At 42.8% G+C, this 23,354-nt stretch overlaps 1 protein-coding gene and 1 pseudogene across 10 annotated transcripts in view; both read right to left on the reverse strand.

The window, feature by feature from the left end:
• The window catches only part of KDM4C (lysine demethylase 4C), a 432,363-nt gene that overhangs the window by 333,379 nt on the left and 75,630 nt on the right, over nucleotides 1-23,354 (reverse strand). The window lies entirely within an intron of this gene.
• LOC111543286 lies at nucleotides 9,668-11,169 on the reverse strand (annotated as a pseudogene).

The following is a 23,354-nucleotide window of genomic DNA, read 5'->3' on the forward strand; positions in this document are numbered from 1 at the left end:
AATAACGGCTTGAAACATTTATCTATCCTATGAAACTGCAATTAGTTAAGAGGCTGCTGATTCTAATAACTGTGACACCCGTAAGGGAGTGAGCGGAGAACTGTTAACTCTGGATGCCAAATTCAGAGCAAAGTATCTATTATCTCCTTCTCACTTTTGCAGTATCAATAAATAAAGTCGGGGGGGGAGAATTATATGAATAATATTAAATAAAAGTGCATACAGAACTGAGAAATAATTTCATGGAATTTGCCACTTAGTTCAATAAAATGCTCATAAAGAAAATAACCATTTACAGCAAAAGACTAGTTACACTGTTGCTGTTTAGAACATGAGAGCAAAATGAGTAACAATCAAATTCTCTGGTTTAAACTTAATTATCTTAAAACACGTTATTCTGTAAACTGACATCTATGCCTTGAAAAATCAAGGCAGAAAGTAAAATCATTTAGAAAGCCAGAAATTCCATCAATACATCCAGACAGATGTTTGCCTGTAGTTTTTGGTATCCAAAACCTTTTTTCCACACATCGCACAGATGCCTTTTTTGTAAGCACAGCCCTGGCAGTAATGAGAACCTGGTTGGTGCACAGAACTTTTACAAATTCTGCAAGTGGAGAACTTATTCTTTCCACAAATTCTGCAAGTGGAGAACTTATTCTTTCCATATGGATCAAATCTTGCTTTTTTTGAAGTCAAAGCTTTATTTTCATTCAGCTTTCTCCCACCACTTTCTGTGGTATTCCTAGCACCACCCTTCCATGTATCTGGAGTGGTAACAGTACCAAGTTTCTTTTCACATTTTTCGCACACCATCCTTCCCCACGATGGTTCCCCTACCCACAACAGCCTAAAATTTTCACTTTAAAAGATAGGGAGGGCCGGGCGCGGTGGCTCAAGCCTGTAATCCCAGCACTTTGGGAGGCCGAGACGGGCGGATCACGAGGTCAGGAGATCGAGACCATCCTGGCTAACATGGTGAGACCCCATCTCTACTAAAAAATACCAAAAAACTGGCTGGGTGAGGTGGCGGGCGCCTGTAGTCCCAGCTACTCGGGAGGCTGAGGCAGGAGAATGGCATAAACCCAGAAGGCGGAGCTTGCAGTGAGCTGAGATCCGGCCACTGCACTCCAGCCTGGGTGACAGAGCCAGACTCCGTCTCAAAAAAAAAAAAAAAGATAGGGAGAGGGTCCAGACCACAGCTTCTTTGAGGGGCATCGACGGGTTCACAGCCCATTCCACCTCAAAGAGGGCTGTCAGTATCCTGTTCCAAAGAGCACAGCAGGAGGCCGGGCACAGTGGCTCGTGCCTGTAATCCCAGCACTTTGGGAAGCAGAGATGGGAGGATCACCTGAGGTCAGGAGTTCAAGACCAGTCTGGGCAGTATGGTGAAACCCCATCTCTATAAAAATACAAAAATTAGCCAGGCATGGTGGCACACGCCTATAATCCCAGCTATTGGGGAGGCTGAGGCACAACAAGCACTTGAACCCAGGAGGCGGAAGTTACAGTAAGCCAAGAATGTACCACCACACTGCAGCCTGGATGACAGAGCGAGACTCTGTCTCAGAAAAAAGAAAACAAAAAACAAAGAGTACAAGAGCACAGCAGGAAGTGGAGATCTCAGTAATAAAGCAGGAATTACAAACTCAGGTGCCCAAAGAGCCAGGCAGGTAACGGCGATTAGTGAAGGCAGCCAGGTGTATGTCAAAAATGGTGGGTATGGGGGTGATGGGTATTTGCAGACAACATACTATCCTGTCTAAAGGAGACAGCCGTTACTCAGTCACTGGGAATGCTGCCAGATTTTCTGATTTTTTTTAAGCCCAAAATCCCAATTTTATGTGACATTAACCAACTTTTAAAAACATGTGGATCAGGCCGGGCACAGTAGTTCACGTCTGTAATCCCAGCACTTTGGGAGCCCAAGGCGGACGGATCACTTGGGGTCAGTTCTAGACTACCCTGGTCAACATGGTGAAACTCCATCTCTACTAAAAATTTTTTTAAAATTAGCCAGGTATGGTGGTGTGGGCCTATAATCCCAGCTACTCAGGAGACTGAGACAAGAGAATCACTTGAACCCAGGAGGTGGAGGATGCAGTGAGCCGAGATCACATGGCACTGCATTACAGCCTGGATGACAGAGCGAGACTCCGTCTCAAAAAAAAAAAAAGGAAAAAAAGAAATGTGAATAAAAGAAAATAAATCTGCAAAAAATGTAGCAAGCATTAAAGAGTCCATACTTATTACAGCAATTTTAAAAGAATAAAGGAAGGAGTTTTGGAGACAGGCTATAAATATGAAGTTAGTGGTTTTGAGCTTACTACTTTAAAATGAATCACATATTTGTCCAATACTAAACAGCTGTATCAGTTACTCCATAAACGTGTCCAGTAACTGGAGTGAGACTGTACAAGTGGCAGAAACCTAACAGGAATCCACTCTATGCGCATGTTTTATCTCTCTGTTCCATTACCAATATGCAAATAGCCAAAGAAAAAAGGCAAAATACAAAGCCTGAGCAATTATGAAAACTGAATAACCAGCACCAGGATAAGTGGGATCTAGCACAGTCCTGAACAAAACTGTGTAATTTCTTAAGAGGAGTCTCTGTGAGGCAGCAGAATGGCAGGGAGGGTCTGCTAGAACTTAGCCATTTGCCAGGCACAGGTGACAATTCTGTGAACTGCACCAAAGATGGCCTGATAATGCATTCTGCTTTGTCCACCAAGTGGAATAGCTATAGTCACTTGCCCATAAACCTGAGAAACTGCTATAATATCAACACGGAGACTGTGAAAGCCCTGGATGACTACAGAAACACTTCCAACTGAGCACACAAAACGTGTGTTCTTCACTCTGGCATATTTTAGGGACTGCTTTCTCCTTTGTTGTACATAAAAGCATAGTTGGCTATAGAAAAATTGATAAACTGACATACATGATTATTACTAATATTTTTATGGTACTTTCCATATAATAGAAGAGAAAAAGTCTATATGAATCTTGTTCCCCAAAATTAGGTTAAAACCACTAACCTGTCACTCTCTTAAGTCTTTCCATATCTTCACAGTTATCACTCTACATTCCATCCTCAACAACATCCTTCCCATTTCCTGCTGTCACCCTCAGCACCTTCAACATTATCCTCATGGGGCTGATTTCCAAACAAAGCTAGGAGCCCCTATCTTCCTCTTGAGTTTCAGTGCCACAGAGCCAACTCCAAACCGGGCCAATAACGACCAACAAAAATTTTTGAAATGCAAGAATTCACAGGGGGAACTACCACGTCATTAGAAAATCCAATTATTAAAAAAAGAAGATCTGCTACCTGGATTCTGTAAGAATCTGAGAAAATACTGAAAGAACCTGTTAAAGATTCTCAAGTTTCCAGGTCTACCTCGTAACTCAAATGAAGTCATCAAAAAGAATATACAAATGGACGGGACTACAGTCTTTCTTCCACTACAAAAATGCCCATCACCAAGTTACATTTAGATGTGCTCTTGGTCTTTCCAAGGGCTGACATAGCTAGCACCCATTTAAATTACCTCTCTCAAAGCGTGCTAACTGTAGAGCTGGGGACATGTCTTCTACCTAACAACATGGCATGCTCCACCATCTCACACAGAATAACTGGAAAGAAACAAGAGGTGGGATAACCCCCATGCTAGGAAAACAAAAGCAAAACACCATCTCATTTTACAGATGAAAGGAAGGTGCCCAGTCAGTAACTTACAGGACTCCTTGTTTGAAAATTAGAACCGAGGGCTGGACACAGTGACTCATGCCTTTAATCCCAGCACTTTGGGAGGCTGGGGCGGGGGGGGGGGGGGGGGGGGATCACAACATCAGGAGTTTGAGACCAGCCTGGCCAATATGGTGAAACCCCATCTCTACTAAAAATACAAAAATTAGCCAGGGATAGTGGCAGACGCCTGTCGTTCCAGCTACTAGGGAGGCTGAGGCAGGAGGGTGCAGCGAGCCAAGATTGAGCCACTGCACTCCAGCCTGGGTGACAAAGCAAGACTCTGTCTCAAAAAAAACAAGAAAGAAAGAAAGAAAGAAAAAGAGAAAATTAGAACACAGGCCAAAGTGCAGTGGCTCATGCCTGTAATCCTAGCATTTCAGGAGGCCAAGGCAGGCAGATCACTTGAGCCCAGCAGTTCAAGACCAGCCAAGACAACATAGCAAAACCCCATTTCTATAAAATATACAATAATCAGGTGGGCATGGTGGCACACGCCTGTAGTCCTAGCTACTCAGGAGGCTGAGGTGGGAAGAGCACCTAAGCCTGGGAGGTCAAGGCTGCAGTGAGCCATGACTGTGCCACTGCATTCCAGCCTGGGTGACAGAGGGAGACCCTGTCAAAAAAAAAAAAAGGGGGGGGGGGGACTAGAACAGAGCAGTTAGTCTCCTCAACAGCAAATGTATTGTCTGTCCAATACATCATAACTCTTTGTAAACAATCCCTTCATAAATACTGGTATTGGTCTCATTTTTATATTTCAGCATTGTGACATGGTGTTTCTCATTAACACATTACTGTGCTTTTTTTTTTTTTTTTTTTTTTTTTTTTTTTTTTTCGGGGGGGGGAGGGATGGAGTCTCACTCTGCCAGCCAGGCTGGAGTGCAATGGCGCGATCTCTGCTCACTGCAACCTCCACCTCCCGGGTTCAAGCAATTCTCCTGCCCTCAGCCTCTTTAGTAGCTGAGGCACATGCCACCACACCCAGCTAATTTCTGTTTGTTTTAGTAGAGACAGGGTTTCACCATGTTGGCCAGGCTGATCTCCTGACCTCAAGTGATCCTCCTGCCTCGGCCTCCCAAAGTGCTGAGATTATAGGCACAAACCACCGTGCCCGGCCACATTTCTTAATTTTTTCTTTCTTTTCTTTTTTTTTTTTTTTTTTTTTTTGAGACAGTCTCGCTCTGTTGCCCAGGCTGGAGGCTGGAGTGCAGTGGTGCAATCTCAGCTCGCTGCAAGCTCTGCCTCCCGGGTTCACGTCATTCTCCTGCCTCAGCCTCCCAACTAGCTAGCTGGGACTATAGGCACCCGCCACCACGCCCGGCTAATTTTCTGTATTTTTAGTAGACACAGGGTTTCACCATGTTAGCCAGAATGGTCTCAATCTCCTGACCTCATGATCCGCCCGCCGCGGCCTTCCAAAGTGCTGGGATTACAGGCGTGAGCCACCACTCCCAGCCATTTCTTAATTTTTAAGTGTAAAAACACTTAAAAATTTTAAATAAAAAATACTCATTTTTAAGAATTTTAAAAAGACAAATTTGGCCAGGTGTGGTGGCTCACACCTGTAAACCCACATCATTTTGGGAGGCCAAGGCGGGAGGACTGCTTGAGCCTGAGAGTTTTTGTTGTTGTTGCTGTTGTTGTTGTTGTTGTTATTTTGAGATGGAGTCTCGCTCTGTCGCCCAGGCTGGAGTGCAGTGGCGAGATCTCGGCTCACTGCAAACTCCGCCTCCCAGGCTCACGCCATTCTCCTGCCTCAGCCTCCCAAGTAGCTGGGACTACAAGCGCCCACCACCACGCCCGGCTAATTTTTTGTATTTTTAGTAGAGACGGGGTGAGCCCACGAGTTCAAAACCAGCCTGGGTAACATAGTGGGACCCTATCTCTACCAGAAAAAAAAAAAAGTTGCCAAAAAAAAAAAAATAGCCGGGCGTAGTGGCACATGCCTGTAGTCCCAGCTACTAGGGAAGTTGAGGTGTGGGAATGGTTTGAGCCCAGGTGGTCACGGCTGCAGGGAGCAATGATGGTGTTACTGCACTCTAGCCTGGGTAACAAAATGAGACCCTGTGTCAAAGGGAAAATAACAGACAAATTTATGTCTTTCTTCATTTGACTTATATCATCCCGTCTTGGGACTCTTATCCAAGCCCAGACTAGAAGACTGTGTCTTTAAAGAAAAGACCATCCACCAAACTCTACTACTGTGCTGGCAACTTAAAGCTAGGCTAATATAAAATACTGCCACAAATTCATACAGTGGAACAAGCCCTTGAAGTTTCAAAGGTAACATGCATGGAGAAAAAAATAAAATTTGGTTAGTTCTCTAAAGATTTCAAAATTCAGTCCATTTCACACCATAATGTGTAGTCTTTTCTCCATAAAAGAAAATAGCCTTCTAATACCTAAATTGAAAGCTGTGGTCTACACTTTAAAATAGACTGAGGACTTCCCTGGATCTTTACACAGTAAGATTAGGCCCATATGGAGTACATTTTGCTTATAGTTAATTACAATGTTTGACATGATAGCTTTTTTGCTGCTTCTTTTCTATAAATGTTTTACATTCCCTAAATCTGTATTTTAAAATGAAACTATTTTCCCTTTTGCATTTTTATACATCAAATACCTATGATTTTACAGCAGTGCTTTGTGTTCTAGAATTCTCAACAATAACCATCATATAGCAAGTTTTGAAAGAAACAAAATAATTCTGCAGTGAAAGCGCCACGTAAAAAGATAAAGGCAAATATGAATACAAAAAGGACAGAGAAAAAAGGGGGAAAATGTCCAGTCAAATAAAAGACTGCAGAGAGATTGAGACTCCCACCTTGAGTCTAGACTACTGATAGTGTGAAGTTAATGGAGTTTCCTGGTTCCAGGCAGAAATAACTGCAATCCTCTTAGGAAAAAAGAATCATACATTTAGATCCAGAATTATTCCACAAATTAAGATCAAGTCTAAGCATACAAACAAAGATCACTGTGCCTACCAGGGAAAAAAGCCAACACCGCAGAGAGACAGCAGAAATAACGAACAAATTGTTCAGAACAGCCCCTGAGGTAGGACCACCAATACTGAATTGTCTTATTCTGTCATCAAGGAATAAGAAATGTTTAAAGAAATAAAAAATGGAATCACTAAGACAACCAAAGAAAAATAAACTATTTGGAATGTCCAGTCCAACCTGAAGGGAGAGGTGAACTCAAAAAGAAATATTATCATTATTAAACTAAAAACTCAGTGAAAGAGTTAAATAAGAGAAGCAGTTAACCAGTATTAACAAGCAAGAGAAGTAGTTAACCAGCAGATAATATTTAGGACATTAACATAGTACAGTACAGAAATACAATGAGATTGAAAGTCTGAAAGGTAAGTTAAGCAACACTGAGGATAGAATACCCAACATTTTAAGACAGAATCTAATCAGTCCAGGAACAATGAGAAACAAAAAAAAACTAAATAAATTAGTAAAAATCTACCAAAATTAAAATTAAAACATTTATTCATTAAAAGATACTGTAAATAAGACAGACAAAATAGTGAAAAGAATGGCCACAACTGGAGCAAATAATTCAACAAATATAACTGGCATAGTTTTGGTATCCAGAATAAATAAAGAATTCCAAATAGGGCCGGGCACGGTGGCTCAAGCCTGTAATCCCAGCACTTTGGGAGGCCGAGATGGGCGGATCACGAGGTCAGGAGATCGAGACCATCCTGGCTAACACGGTGAAACCCCGTCTCTACTAAAAAATACAGAAAACTAGCCGGGAGAGGTGGCGGGCGCCTGTAGTCCCAGCTACACGGGAGGCTGAGGCAGGAGAATGGCGGGAACCCGGGAGGCGGAGGTTGCAGTGAGCTGAGATCTGGCCACTGCACTCCAGCCTGGGCGACAGAGCGAGACTCCGTCTCAAAAAAAAAAAAAAAGATTTCCAAATAAAGAAAAGGCCAAACAATCTAATAGAAAAATAGAGGACAGTTCATAAAGACAGGAATATGAATGGCCGATAAAGACATGAAAAGATATTCTAAGCCATTTTTAATCAGAGAGGTGCAAATTCACATGACATATTTTACAGGCACAGGAATGACATCAAGTGGTAATACGTTAAGTGTAAAGACTGGATCAGCATGAAGAAGCTTTTAAAGCTGTTGGAAATGTCCACTGACTAGACTGGTGATGGCTGCATGAAAATCACTGAAGTATACACTTAAAATGGGTGAATTTTGTATTATATAAATTATAGCTCAATAAAGCTGTCTTAATAATGACTATAAGCTGGGCACAGTAGCACACGCCTATAATCCTAATACTTTGGAAGGCTGAGGCAGGCGGTCACTCGAGCCCAGGAGTTTGAGATAAGCCTGGGCACCATGGTGAAACACCGTCTTGACAAAAAATATAAAAATTAGTCGAGTATGATGGTGCAAGCGTGTGGTCCCTGCTACTCAGGAGGCTGAGGTGGGAGGATCACTTGAGCCCAGGAATCTGAGGTTACAGTGAGCCAAGATCACACCATTGTACTCCAGCCTGGTTGACAGGGCAAGACCCTGTCTCAAAAAAAACAAAAATGATACGCAGCGCTAAAGGAATATAAAGTGATACAAACTCTTATAGAAAAGCAGTATCTGGTAAAGTTAAACACTCTATGAGCCAGCATTTCCATTCCTACGTAAATACTTTCAAGAAACTTTTACATGTGTAGACCAGGTACCATGTATGAGATGTGTTCATAGCAGCAATATTTATTTTTTAAAAAAAGAAAGAAAATGTTCACTGGCAGCAGAATAAAAAGAGTTGTATATTCACAAAGTAAAATATTATACAGCAAAGAAAATGAATGAACATTACAATAGCTTACCAAATGGTATGTATCAACTGGGAAATACTGTTGGGTAAAAAATATCCAAGTCCCAGAAAACTACAGTGATACTATTTTTAATAAGGTCAAAAGTACGCCAAACTAAACATATTGTGTTAAAATATGTGCATGCCTCAGAAAACTGTTTTTTACAAAGTAAGAAATCAAACACAAAATTCAGGCCACCCCAGAGTGATGGCAGTGGCATAGCAGGAAAGGACTACAAGAGAGTGGGCCCTGAGCAGTGTTGTTAATGTTGCAGTTGTTGACTGCTGGGTGAGTTTGGAATACTCAAAATCATTGTGCTTTAAAACTTAAATATGTTGCACATATATAATCAAATACCACATTGCAACAAGCTCATTTTTTCTTTTTTATGACAGAGTCTTGCTCTGTCCCCCAGGCTGAAGTGCAATGGCACGATCTTGGCGCACTGCAACCTCCGCCTCCCGGGTTCAAGCGATTCTTCCGCCTCAGCCTCCCAAGCAGCGGAGATTACAGGCACCTGCCATCATGCCCAGCTAATTCTGGGGTTTTTTTTTTTTTTTTTTGGAGAGACGGGGTTTCACTGTGTTGGCCAGGCTGGTCTTGAACTCCTGACCCGCCTCAGCTTCCCACAGTGCTGGGATTACAGGCATGAGCCACTGCACCCAGCGATTTTTTTTAAGGTGTGCAGTTTTATTCAACTGGTCTCAAGTCAGTGTACAGGTAAGCCCTGGCTGCCTACACCCACTCCCAAAGAGACCAGAAGCCTTCATGTATCTCAAGTTGGGGGACAAAAAAGGGGGGCCACGAAGGCTGATCATTCAAAATAAAACAAAATAAAAAAGTATTAAGGCAAAGATTTTAAAAATTTTGCATTACATAATTTACACAAAACCTCCCCTGTGTGGACTTAGGACAGGACTGGGCCATTCTCCTTAGAGAGAAGTGGGGTGGCTTTTAGAAGGGCAAACAACTTCCTGTAACAATGCATCTCACGATAGTTGGAATGACTATTAAAAAAAAAAAAAAAAAAACAATGTACAAACAAGAAACAAAGTCCTCGGCCACATTGTAGAACTTTGGGGGATGCTCGCTCCAACCAACTGCTGTCAACCCCCCGTTCCAGTTTTTAAATCCTGATTCAAACCACAAAAACACAAAAACAAAAACAAATCAAAACAAAAACTAATAAAGCCATGCCAATCTCATCTTCTTTTCTGCACGAGTTAGGTTTTGTCAAGAAAGGGTGTAACGCAACTAAGTCACAGTCTGCCTAGAAGCATTTGGAGGATGGACGATGGAGCCAGACTCATCATACTCCTGCTTGCTGATCCACACCTGCTGGAAGGTGAACAGCGAGGCCAGGATGCAGCCACCTATCCACACAGAGTGCTTGTGCTCGGGAGGAGCAATGGTCTTGATCTTCATCGTGCTGGGTGCCAGGGCGGTGACCTCCCTCTGCACCCCGCTGGCAACACTAGCGTACATGGTGGTGCCGCCGGACAGCACTGTGTTCGCGTACGGTCTTTGTGGATATCCACGTCACATTTCATAATGGAGTTGAAGGTAGTTTCATGGATGCCACAGGATTCTATGCCCAGGAAGGAAAGCTGGAAGAGTGCCTCGGGGCAGCAGACCCGCTCGTTGCCAATGGTGATGACCTGGCTGTCAGGCAGCTCGCAGCTCTTCTCCAGGAGGAGCTGGAAGCCACCATGACCATTTCCTGCTCGACGTCCAGAGCAACACAGCACAGCTTCTCCTTGATGTCATGCATGAAATCCCACTCAGCCGTGGTGGTGAAGCTATAGCCGCGCTCGGTGAAGATCTTCATGAGGTAGTCAGTCAGGTCCCGGCCAGCCAGGTCCAGACACAGGATGGCGTCGGGGAGGGCATACCCCTCTTAGATGGGCACACTGTGGGTGACCCCATCACCGGAGTCCATCATGATACCAGTGGTACAGCCACAGGTATACAGGGACAGCACGGCCTGGATGGCCATGTACATGGCTGGGGTGTTGAAGGTCTCAAACATGATCTGGGTCATCTTCTTGCGGCTGGCCTTGGGGTTCAGGGGGGCCTCGGTCACAGCATGGGGTGCTCCACAGGAGCCACACGCAGCTCCCTATAGAAGGTGTGGTGCCAGGTCTTCTCCATGCCATCCCAGTTGGTGACGATGCCATGCTTGATGTGGCACTTCAGGGTCAGGATGCCTCTCTTGCTCTGGGCCTTGTCGCCCACATGGGAGTCCTTCTGACCCATGCCCATCATCACGCCCTGGTGCTTGGGGTGCCACACGATGGAGGGGAAGACAGCCCAGGGGGCATCGTCGCCTGCAAAGCCACCGTTGCACATGCCGGAGCCATTGTTGACGATGGGCACAGCAATATCATCGTCTATGGTAAGCTGGCAGCAGGTGTGGACAAGCGGCAGAGAAGCGAGGGCGAGGGTCTGTGCTCACGGGGCAGACGTGGTCTTGGCCAACAAGATGATTTTTAAAATCATGACAAAGAGACTATCAGCCAGACGCGGTGGCTCATGCTGTAATCTCAGCACTTTGGGAGGCCAAGGCAGGCAGATCGCTTGAGCTCAGGAGTTCGAGATCAGCCTGGGCAACCTGGCAAAACCCTGCCTCTACAAAAAATACAATTAGCTGGCCATGGTGGTGCATGCCTGTAGTCCCAGCTTTTTGGGAGAATGACGCACCAGAACTGCTTGAATCCAGAAGACGGAGGTTGCAGTGAGCCGAGATTGTACCACTGCACTCCAGTCTAGGTGACAGAGCAAGACTCTGTCTTTAAAAAAAAAAAAAAAAAAAAAAAAAGGACTACCTCTTGAGTCATATCCCATGAGGTCACTTCTGTCCTGGCACCGCACACGGCAGGATCTTACTGACAAGAAGATAGTGGTATATTTCTTAAAAACAGCAGAAACATTTTCTTAAGCAGTGACTCCTAAACAAACATTCTTCATGGCTCTGACAGATGTCAAAAAGTATAAATCACAGGGCTGCAGGCTGGACAAACTTAAAATGGCAATCGCAGAACAGAGTTCTTCACAATTCTCTCGATCAGAATCAGCTGGTGAGTAACTAGCTCATTAAGGCCTGGAGACTTCTGGCTTGCTTTGCTTTAGTACTGCCACCTGCTGCAGCTAACGCTGACTCAGTACATACCAGGGAGCAGGCCCCGTACGAGGTGTTTTATTTATGTCACCTCATTTTTCCTGCCAGCTAAACACTACTATCAACTATTATCAACACTGTTTTATAAATGAGGGGACCGCAGCAAAGACAGATAACTTGCCAAGACCTCACAGCTCATAATCACAGGGCCGGGGTTCAAGCGTGAGAATGAAAATTCTAACCCATGCTGGCTCTATTGTTTCGAAGCCACGTGGCCAAACGATAAAACCAGAAAGTCAACTCTCACTACACACTTTTTATATAATCAGAAAGGGAGAAACTTCCCTCTATCTCCCAATACCTAGGAAAATCAGTAATTTGGTAACTATATTTCCTATTTTTTTTAAAACACTCCCTGTCAGGAAGATGTTTTAAAAAATACTGGTATAGAGGAAGTACAGGATATACTTACAGATATGCATTGTCTTTTTTAAAAAAACAGACTAAACAGAAATATTAATTTTATTTTAAATATCTACGTGTGGCTCTTGTAGAAAATCCTAAAGGGGACTCAAACCATATGACGCCCCTCTTTAAAGGAGACCAATTATCTCAACATTTACTAAAACAGTCATATCCCATGCTCAGAACCTGTCATTTTTACATACGAAAAATTTAAAACACAATAATCTATACTACTTTACGGCCAGACACAGTGGCTCACGCCTGTAATCCCAGCACTTTGGGAGGCCGAGGCAAACAGATCACCTAAGGTCAGGAGTTCAAGAACAGCCTGGCCAGCATGGTGAAACATCTCTACTAAAATGAAATATAAAAATTAGCCAGGCGTGGTGGTGGGCGCCTATAATCCCAGCTACTACAGAGGCTGAGGCAGGAGAATCCCTTGAACTCAGGAGGCAGAGGTTGCAATGAGCTGAGATCGCGCCATTGCACTATAGTTTAGGCGACAAGAGCAAAACTCTGCCTCCATAAAAAAGAAAAAAAAAAAAAGAAAAGAATAATCTGTACTACTTTATTCACATTTTCTAGACTATTAAGCCCCTTGACAAATTCAACTTTTCTTTTTTTTTTTTTTTTGAGACAGAGTCTTGCTCTGTCGCCCAGGCTGGAGTGCAGTGGCGCGATCTCGGCTCACTGCAAGCTCCGCCTCCCGGGTTCACGCCATTCTCCTGCCTCACCCTCTCAAGTAGCTGGGACTACAGGTGCCCGCTACCATGCCCGGCTAATTTTTTGTATTTTTTGAGGACAGATGGGGTTTCACCGTGTTAGCCAGGATGGTCTCAATTTCCTGACCTTGTGATGCACCCGCCTCGGCCTCCCAGACGGCTGGGATTACAGGCATGAGCCACCGCGCCCAGCCAACAAATTCAAGTCTTTAAATTGTATATAATACAGTATAACACAGCATTTCAAAGTCATCGTGGCTTATAATAAACTTTTATGGCAGAGACTGCCTAAGTACTCAGGATCTAGTTTCACCTTCCTTAATAACAAACCACATTTAATAGAAAGAGCAATATAGCTAAATGAAAACTGCATTTCCAGCCTCTCTTACAGCTAAGGATGGTCATAGTACAGGGTTCTGGCCAACGAAAGGTGAGCAGTCATCACTGAGTAGGGCTTCCAGGAGAGAGCTTGGAAGGGCTACCTCAGCAGGCACAAGCCCTTTGTGCCCTTCAGTCTCACTCCCTCTTCCTTCCATAAGACATTCAGACACAATTATTGGGCTCAGGCATCTACCAGGAGAACATGAAGGTAAAGATCTTATCATAGGACGGCACAGTGGCTCACGCCTATAATCCCAGCACTTTGGGAGGCCGAGGCGGCTGGATTACCTGAGGTCAGGAGTTCGAGACCAGCCTGGCCAACATGGTGAAGCCCCATCTCTACTAAAAATACAAAAATTAGCCAGGCGTGGTGGTACACGCCTGTAATCCCAGGAGGCTGAGGCAAGAGAATTACTTGAGCCAGGGAGGCGGAGATTGCAGTAAGCCAAGATCATGCCACTGCACTCCAGCCTGGCCGACAGAGTGAGGCTTCATCTTTTAAAAAAAAAAAAAGATCTCACCGTAAAGAAAGCAGAAGAATTGAGGAGTATGGGTCTATAAGGACATCATAGACCAACACAATGGCCCTAGCCTAGGCTACTTACCTCAAATTTTTACACAAAAGAAAACTAAATGCCCACTTTGTTTCTGCCACTGATTCTGAGGTCTTTATTACCGGCAGCAGAATAATGTCTGATATATTTCTTCGTTAATAAACAAATCCACAGATCCCCACTTCCCCCACTGACTAGTGGATTAAAATAAGAAAAAAACATAACAGAGTCTACAACACTAATGTGACCCAACAAAAGGAAAAGTGAATACCACTTAATTTTTGAATGGTAGCCAAGTATAGGCTGTACTTGAGCCTTTTCTTAACCACTAATACCTGGAAAATTTCAGTTTAAATAAAGAATATACCTGTTCTTCCCAATTCCTCTATACCACTCTGTGATTTTTCCTTCAGTTTCTCCCAGTTGTTTGTTTTCTCCACCTTGCTTCATTTTCTCTACAGCTGCTATTTCTTAAAGCAATGTCAGATTTAACACATTCTCGTAACACATGGCAGAGGGCTGGTGCTATTGAGTTTCCCTTTTATTCTTCATAAAGAAAAACAGCCTAAGGTATTTCTAGTGGCCTCATTTTCATTCTTCATTCTTCACAGAATAAAATTCTGGATCATACACATAGGCACATTATTCCTTCAATGGAAAAGGAAAACTAACAATAATTTTCCTGAATATTAAACCATACTTCATCGTTACAGGACATTTGGAAAGTAAACTTTAAAATATCAAACATATAAATCTGCAAAGAAGAGAAAACCATTTCATCACTTTAGTGGCATCTTTCTCTTAAAAACTTGTTGTAACTAGCATATATTTAGAATCAGACTCCTGGCATTCATGACTCTAACTCTGCACCAGTGACCCCCAAAAGCCCACTGACAGCTGGTGACTTATTTTGAGGAAACCATACTAGGATTCTGGGGTGTGGGAAGCAGCTCCACGATCTCCCTCATCTCAGCCAGACCTGCTGCTCTCTACCCTTGGGCAAGTGGATGAATTATGATGGAGATTGTAAGCAATACTGGAAATCCAGAGTGGGCATTCCAAAATCTTGGAGATATATCTATACACGGTTATCCTGGTTTCCTCACACACCATTGTATTACAAACATTTTCTTAACATTTACTTTATTGTACATATTACTTCATGGCTTTAACAATTTGTATCTGTACTTCTCCTTTGTGACATGTAAGTTGTTTTACTTTTTTTGCTGTAGTAAGAAAAACACTAAAAAAAAAAAATTTGGTACAGAAACATTGCCCCATATTTTTGATCATCTGCAAAACAGATTCTAGGAGAAGTTACAGATGAATGGTTCCTTTCTGACAAGAATTACCTGAATCTTTCTACTTTATTTCTAAATTCCCCCTAGGAAAAAATCATAGGCTTTTATATCTCACAAAATTATAATAAAGATAAAATCTAAATTATCTTCACATTCCTTTTTATGAAATGGAAAATGGCAGGCCCAAAGCAGGAACTGGGCTTCCAACAGATGCACCTTATCAAAGCCCTTCTGTAAATCTGTAGGCAAGGCTGGGTTGCAGGGGAAATGCCCTTCTGAACGGCAGAGGCCTCAACAGACACCAATCCAAGACAAGAAGAGCTACAGAGTATACAGTGTTCAAGCTCTAACCATCCTTCCTGGTGACTATCTGAAAGAGTAGAGAGAGAATAGGAAAGGGGGGGGGGGGTCTCCCAGCTCTGCCACTAAGTAGGAGTCATCTAGGATAAACCCTAACATTCAGTCTGAGCTTCCTCATCTATCAATGTGTTGACTATCATACCAGATGATCTCCAAAATTCTTTCCAGCTGAAATTGTCAATGACTTTATATTCACCAGCCAAATTCAGCACTAAAACTCTCACTTTTCACCTGAGTTTCATGTTCTTTCTCCTTCAGTAATTCTCACTGCTGTGTCCCTAATACTTTCCCACAGAAATCTGCCCCTCAAGGCATGCCAATCATCCCAAATTCACAAAATAGGCTCAGCTTCCTCACCCCTCACCTTGCTCACCATGCCTAAGGTCCATAATGCCCTAATGCCCTGTATTCCCACTACAATCTTGTGGACTATGCCAGTGCGCAGTAATCTTCACCTCTTTACACTCCTACTGTGCATAGTAATCGTGCCATGCACCAGGCTTCCACCCATATACTGTGTGTTGTTTATTCCTCAGGGAAACCATTCATGCCTCTCAAGCTAACCAGTGAGCTCCTTGCACTGGCCAACACCCACCATTGCTGACACGTCTCACAACCCCACTGATCACTGAGAGTGGTCCTCCACACATGTTTGTTGATTTATCAATTTACTAGTTTATTAAACATTTAAGTATATTTCAACTGCAAAGTTTAACAGTCGAGAGGTAGAGAAGAGTGAAAAGAGAAATGACCAATTCCACTCACATCCTATCCAACTCGATTTTTCTTTTTTTTTAGACCAAGTTTCAATCTTGTTGCCCAGGCTGGAGTGCAATGGCACGATCTCGGCTCACTGCAACCTCCGCTTCCCAGGTCCAAACAATTCTCCTGACACAGCCTCCTCAGTAGCTGGGATTACAGGCACGTGCCACCACGCCCAGCTAATTTTATGTTTTTAGTAGAGACGAGGTGTCTCCACATTGGCCAGGCTGGTCTCGAACTCCTGACCTCAGGTGATCTGCCCACCTCAGCCTCCCAAAGTACTGGGATCACAGGCACGAGCCACCATACCTGGCCCCAACCCAGCCCAAATTTTTAAACTATGTCTGACAGAATATCAGATAGTCTCTATGTGAACATTCCAAGGTCAGTATTTCCTTACCTCAAGTGGCAGCCCAATCTGCTCTGGGGCAGATGTATTCCTTAGAAACTTATTCCAGAGATGGCCCGGCACAGTGGCTCACACCTGTAATCCCAGCACTTTGGGAGGCCGAGGCGGGTAGATCACAAGGTCAGGAGATCGAGACCACCCTGGCTAACACAGTGAAACCCCGTCTCTACTAAAAATACAAAAAATTAGCCAGGTGTGGTGGCAGGCGCCTGTAGTCCCAGCTAATCGGGAGGCTGAGGCAAGGGAATGGCGTGAACCTGGGAGGCGGAGCTTGCAGTGAGCCGAGGTCGTGCCACTGCACTCCAGCCTGGGGGACAGAGCGAGACTCCATTTCAAAAAAACAACAACAACAAAGAAACTTATTCCAGAGACAGACTGAATTTTCCCACAGCGATCCCACCTAACCTTCTTACTTGCACCATTCTCAGGGGCAACAACCACATGGGCTTTAACTGCTCTTCCAACAACTCCTGCACCATCCCAGCTGTGCAGCTCTGGCAACGCTCCTCTGAAATCACAGTTTCCAGAACTAACGGCAACATTCTGGATGCAATGTGACCAGTAAAGCTGTCCTTCCATCACCTCCCGTCTGGATGACAACTTTTGGGGTCATGAGAGCTGACCTGCTTCACTAAAGAGCAGCCATAACATGCTAGCAGATAAATGAGTTGTGATTACCTAGAAGCCTTATTTCACAGAACTAAAACCTGAAAGTCACAATCCTACAAGCCAATAACTCTCTCTCTGCGTCAAAATCTGTCTAGGATGACATGTTTGTCTTGGATGTGAAATTTAGGCAGTTTGTGTTCTGGCTTTGAACGATTTGTTATTTGAAAATAAATGATATCCTGACATGATAAAAATACAAAACGGAAAGGAATTCTCCTGGTGACTCAAACCGTTTAAACTGTTTTACCTCATTTGGAAACCCACCGTCTCAAATAAATTTGCTGTCCAAGAGCACCATCTGGTGGATAAAGGTATTTAAGCTACTCCATTGAGGGAAGAGGGAAAAAAGTCTATAGGTTAAATGCCACTATGCCTAACACCTTGGTGTGAAAAGATTCCCATGACTCACCAACAGGTTTCTTATAAAGGAGCCCCTGATTTGACAAAATTCTAATACAAAAGAAATCTGGAACTGACAAAAATTCACTGTTATTGAATTTAGTTCATCTTCTTAAAGAAATATTGCTTATCATAAAGTAAACATTTCTGACGCGGAAGGAACGAGAGACAGCAGTTAATTCAATTTCTTCCCCTTGTAGATGAAGACTATGAGGAAAAGAAAGCTTTCCCGAAAGTCACAGATAGGAATGGCAAACATTGATTATATACGAAAACAGGTCAAATATTCTGTGCTGTTTAATAACGCCTTCTATCTCAAGAAGCTGCTGAAGAAAGGCAGAAAATGGGGCAATGGGTGTCTGTGCAAGGTGCCTCTCTCTCAGGTTAGCAGTGATCGGGCCACCTACTGCGGACTGTGCCCTGCCCCACACTGACCAAAACAAGACCAGGAGCTGTCATACTCTCCCTCCTCCACCCACTCACACCCTTCATGTTAGAGTTATCTGCTTTCCTCTACCTGTGAAAACCATCCTGCCAATAAAAACAATAAAAATAAGATAAATTTTCTTTTTTTTTTTCTTTTGAGATGGAGTTTCACTCTGTCGCCCAGGCTGGAGTGCAGTGGTGCGATCTCAGCTCATTGCAACCTCCGCCTCCCAGGTTCAAGTGATTCTCCTGCCTCAGTCTCCCCAGTAGCTGGGACTACAGGTCCCTGCCACCATGCCTGGCTAATTGTTTGTATTTTTAACAGAGACAGGGTTTCACCATGTTGGCCAGGCTGCTCTCGAACTCCTGACCTCAGGTGATCCACCCACCCCAGCCTCCCAAAGAGCTGGGATCACAGGCATAAGCCACCGTGCCCAGCCAAGTAAGACACATTTTCAATCATCTTGTTGAAGAACATCTATCATCGTAGGAAAGCATTCACAACGGGTCAAACGGAAGGGGGATAAAACTATGTTCACTGTACCACAAAAATTGTTTTTACATGCAATTATGTAGCATTCGTAGGAAAAAAACGGTGGAAGAAAATATACAAAACAGTTTTGACAGCTGCTTTCTCTGAATGCCAGGATTGAGTGATTTTCATTTTCTCTCCTATGTAATACCTTCCCATATTTTTCATATGTAATATTTATATTAACAAAAAGGTAACTTTTACCTTAAAGGGGTGTAATTTATACTTACAGATTACAAAGAAAACTAAAAACAGAAAATGGAAAGAGGACACCAACCACCCATCCACCTAGTACAAGCATAGCAAAAAAAAAAAAAAAAATTTTCCCCAGCTCAAGGAGAAATATATCATATAAGACATTTTTTTTTTTATTTTAAGATTCTCCACAAAAAATCTTAATATTACAGGCACAATGGCTCATGCCTGTAATCCCATAACTGTCAGAGGTGGAGGCAGGAAGATCACTTGAAGCCAGGAATTTGAGATCGGCCTGGGCAATATAGTGAAATCCCATCTCTACAAAAAATACAAAAAACTAGCTGGGCATGGAGAAGCACACGTATAGTCCCAGCTACTCAGCAGGCTGAGATGGAAGGATCACCTGATCCCAGGAGGTGGAGATTGCAGTGAGCTGTGATTGTGACACTGCACTGCAGCCTGCGCAATGGAGTGAGACCTTGTCTTAAAAGCGAGAGAGAAATAAAAAAAAAAGATTTGCACATTTTTCAAACTGTTTTAAATTTTATATCACTTTTCCATTAATAAATACCTGAAGATAACAAAAGCAATAGGCTAGCAAATTAATATTAAGAAAATCTTGGCGGTACAATTTCTTTAAAATATGTTCTATATTTTGAGATGCAGAGACATGAGCTCATACGTTGTCCACTTGCAAAATTTTGCCTGGTTGATAAGACAAAACACAGGACATGATGTGCCCCAAAGAACTCCATGGCTTCCAGTTTGAGAACCACTGTCTCTGAAGGTGATTCATTCTTTGAGACATATCAGGAATGCAGTCACCTGAAGGCCAATAAATAAAGATAGAACAGTTACCTTGCCCTAAGATCTCTGCATCATCTATGTGCAATAGATAACTTCAGAGAAGTCATCTTTTGCTAAGTATCTTACAGAAGCACTTGTCAAGGTGTTTTCTGAGGACCACCAGGAGACACACAGACCCTGTCAGAGGGTCTGTGACATCAAAACTATTTTCAAAATTATACCAGAACATTAGTATTTGCCATTTTCACTCTCATGAGTATAGAGTTTTCCAGAAGCTATAGGACATATGACCTTATAACAGATTAAATGTAAAAGTTGATATAAAAATCCAGCAATCTTTTTTTTTTTTTTTTGAGATGGAGTCTCACTCTGGTTGCCCAGGCTGGAGTGCAATGGCATGATCTCAGCTCACTGCAACCTCTGCCTCTCAGGTTAGAGCAATTCTCCTGCTCTCGGGTAGCTGGAACTACAGGTGCACACCATCATGCCTGGCTAATTTTTTTGTACTTTTAGTAGAGACAGGGTTTCACCATGTTGGCCAGGCTGGTCTCGAACCCTTGACCTCAGGTGATCCACCCGCCTTGGCCTCCCAAAGTGCTGGGATTATGGGCATGAGCCACCATACTCGGCCACAATCTTCTATTAAGCTAGATATAAGAGATTCGAAAAATGTAAAATAATGTGACTCTTCTTACTAATTTTTTAATTGTGAAAACAGAGTCACCTTTTCTTTTTCTGTCTGCTCCCCTCCATTCTATAGTCACCTTGTATAAAATAATGTATGTTGATATGTAATGGATTGTTTTAATGAATTAACTATTTTTTTAAATATTCTCTTAATTTCCTTTTTTTTTGAGACGGAGTCTTGCATGAGCCACCGTGCCTGGCCTGAATTTCTAATACAATAAAAAAGAATAGATATAACCTCCTCAAATGAAAGTTATTTGAGGTTCACAGTAATTATTACAATTGTACCAGGGCCTTAAGACTGAAAAGTTTGAGAACTACTGTCTTGGAGTAATAGAGTTCAGAAAAATGCCCACTGGGGAAGGTCACCTCAACCCTCCTCATCCTTCTCATCCAAAGCCCTCCCCAAGTCTCTTGCTGTAACCAGACCATCTTGTTGTAGTCTGTTGTTAGATCACACTATTTTTCAAAGCTATTTTTTCAATGCCATGCACTCATCAGACACTATGCTACAGACTGGAGCTAGAGAGTACATGAGAAATGACACCTGTCACCAATGAACTCAGAGTCTACTGCAGAAGAAATAGCCACGAAAAGAAATGCCACAAAAATAAATACAAGTAACCTTCATCTTCTGTTACCATTTTCCAAATATATGCTATAATAATTTTTTTACCCAATATTCACTGTCCAAATCAAAGACTCTCCATGATGGTGTCCACCAACACAACTGTTCCAGTTGTATACAAATCTAGGTCAGAGAATATAGTCTGCAGCTAAGTTGTATCTCAGATGTTTTCCCAAAAGGAATATGCCTAGCACCCATATTAAATATATTGGCATCACTGCTGTCATCTTCCCATCAGTATGAGTGAAAATGTCTCCTGAAAAAGTAGAAAAACCCGAGGAGAAAGTAAGTGAGCATATGAGACCTGCAGAAGCCTATGAAGAGTTGGAAATGATGGCACGTACTGAAGGAAGGAGGCCCATCAGACATTAACTTGACATGTCCCAATCTCTTCAACATAGCAGAGTTGCTCCTGAAGAGCTTCACCATGTGACTCAAAATTTTGAAAAACCAGAGAAATTCCTTTTGCAGTGGACTCACAGCCATTCTCAGGGTAGGAGACCAATGATTATCAGGCTGGTACAGGAGAGGGTGGGGACACCTTTGCAGATCTGGAGGCAGCAGCAATGAAGGAGCAACATGATTCAGTGAAGGAGCTGAGTTTCAAAGCAAGTGCAAAATGGTCTGAAAGATCCAACAACAGTGTAAGATAGCAGAAATTGAAGGTAATAGGTGGGGCAGCATCCCCTCACAGTGAAGTGTGGCTATCTTCCTCCAGTGACCTGCAGAAAACTATCGCCAAAGATGGCTACACACACAGGAAATTCTCAGTCTTTATGAAATGCTATCCCATAGGTTTCTTACAGAATCCAAAGGCTAAATTGCTCCGTGGGTACTCTGACAATGAGGATAAGCTACCCCCTTTTGGTGCAAAACATTGGTTCAAAGGGGCCACTGAAGACTGCCCTGTATGTTATGTTATGAGGCATTCAAACTGGAGAGCCAGCACGATGGAGGATAGAGATGAGGATTAGGGGAGGAGCTATGTGTCACCACTCAGCAAAGGGAAACTCTTACAAAGATGACTTGAATACACACAGGAGGTTCATCTAGGGTTATAGATTATGAAGATAATAGCATGAGCAAAACATGTAGAACTTCATTTTATACCTCTATTTAATGAAGCATTATCATTAGAAGAATCATCATTATGCTATACAATAGGTATTGCTAGAAATGCAGCCCAAAATAGCACAGAATACAAGCCTGATGATCCTTTGTCACTGCACTAACGTAGGTAATGTTGATGTCTATTCTTAGCTCTCACACACAGAAAAAAAGAGATGCAGCTCTGCCTTCAAAGGTCAATGCAGGTGTACATGGCTACTGGCCATCTCAGCAATGTTATACCTTCTGTCTTTTCTACAGACATCTGCTGACTTGCAGGTCCTTTAGCCAAATCTTATCACCCCACCAAGTTACAGGACTTCTTTTTCTCTCTGTCCCTCTTTTATCTTTATCTTTGTGTGTTTGTTTTGTTTCCCAAAGAAACTCCCATACTGCTTCTAACAGAGGGCTGAGTATTCTAATGTAAAGGAAGTTAACAAAGGCTAATTAAAACTTCAATGGCAGAACAGCCCTTAGTGAAACATAACAAAAAAAATTCAGATCTTAAGTTCCTTATGTGTACGTACTGTTTCCAAAGAATCATCTAAGACTTAACCCAGGAACAAAGATGGCTCTATTTCTAAGATCTTTTTCTAACTACAGAAGGTTCCTGAAATCACTAAAGACTCCAATTTCTTTCTTGCAATGAATCAATGTAGTCAATTATATTAATCTCATCCTCCTGAGAATATTCAAATTGTTTTATATCCCATCTATCTCAAAAAAGATTTGTACACCCTTCCCCAAAACAAATAATTGTCCTCTATGTAAGGGACTGACAAACATTTTCTGCAAAGAAACAGTAAATATATTAGGCATTGAAGGCCATATAATCTCTGTCACAACTAACTCACCTCTGCCACTGTAGTGCAAAAATACATAATATGCAAATGAAAAAGTAAGACTGGGCTCCAAGGAAGTTTTATTACAAAAACCAGCAAAAGGCAGAACTTGACAGCCAAACCCTACTCTTCATATATACCCAAAGGCTGGATTCACCCCATGCCTTTGAGAGTCTTTGTGTTTTGGATTTAAAAATAATAACTTGCTTAAGTTGTGTTACTGTTGCCATAGGTTACTGCCCATGATTTTTTAGTATAACCTAAGGAAATCAAGCTCTGAAAGCAGCAGCAAAATAAGAGGGGCCAGCCAGGCACAGTGGCTCATGCCTGTAATCCTAGCACTTTGGGAGTCCAAGGCAGGCAGATCACTTGAGGCCAGGAG

Source organism: Piliocolobus tephrosceles, chromosome 14 (genome assembly GCF_002776525.5).
Source record: "Piliocolobus tephrosceles isolate RC106 chromosome 14, ASM277652v3, whole genome shotgun sequence".
Lineage (NCBI taxonomy): Eukaryota > Metazoa > Chordata > Mammalia > Primates > Cercopithecidae > Piliocolobus > Piliocolobus tephrosceles.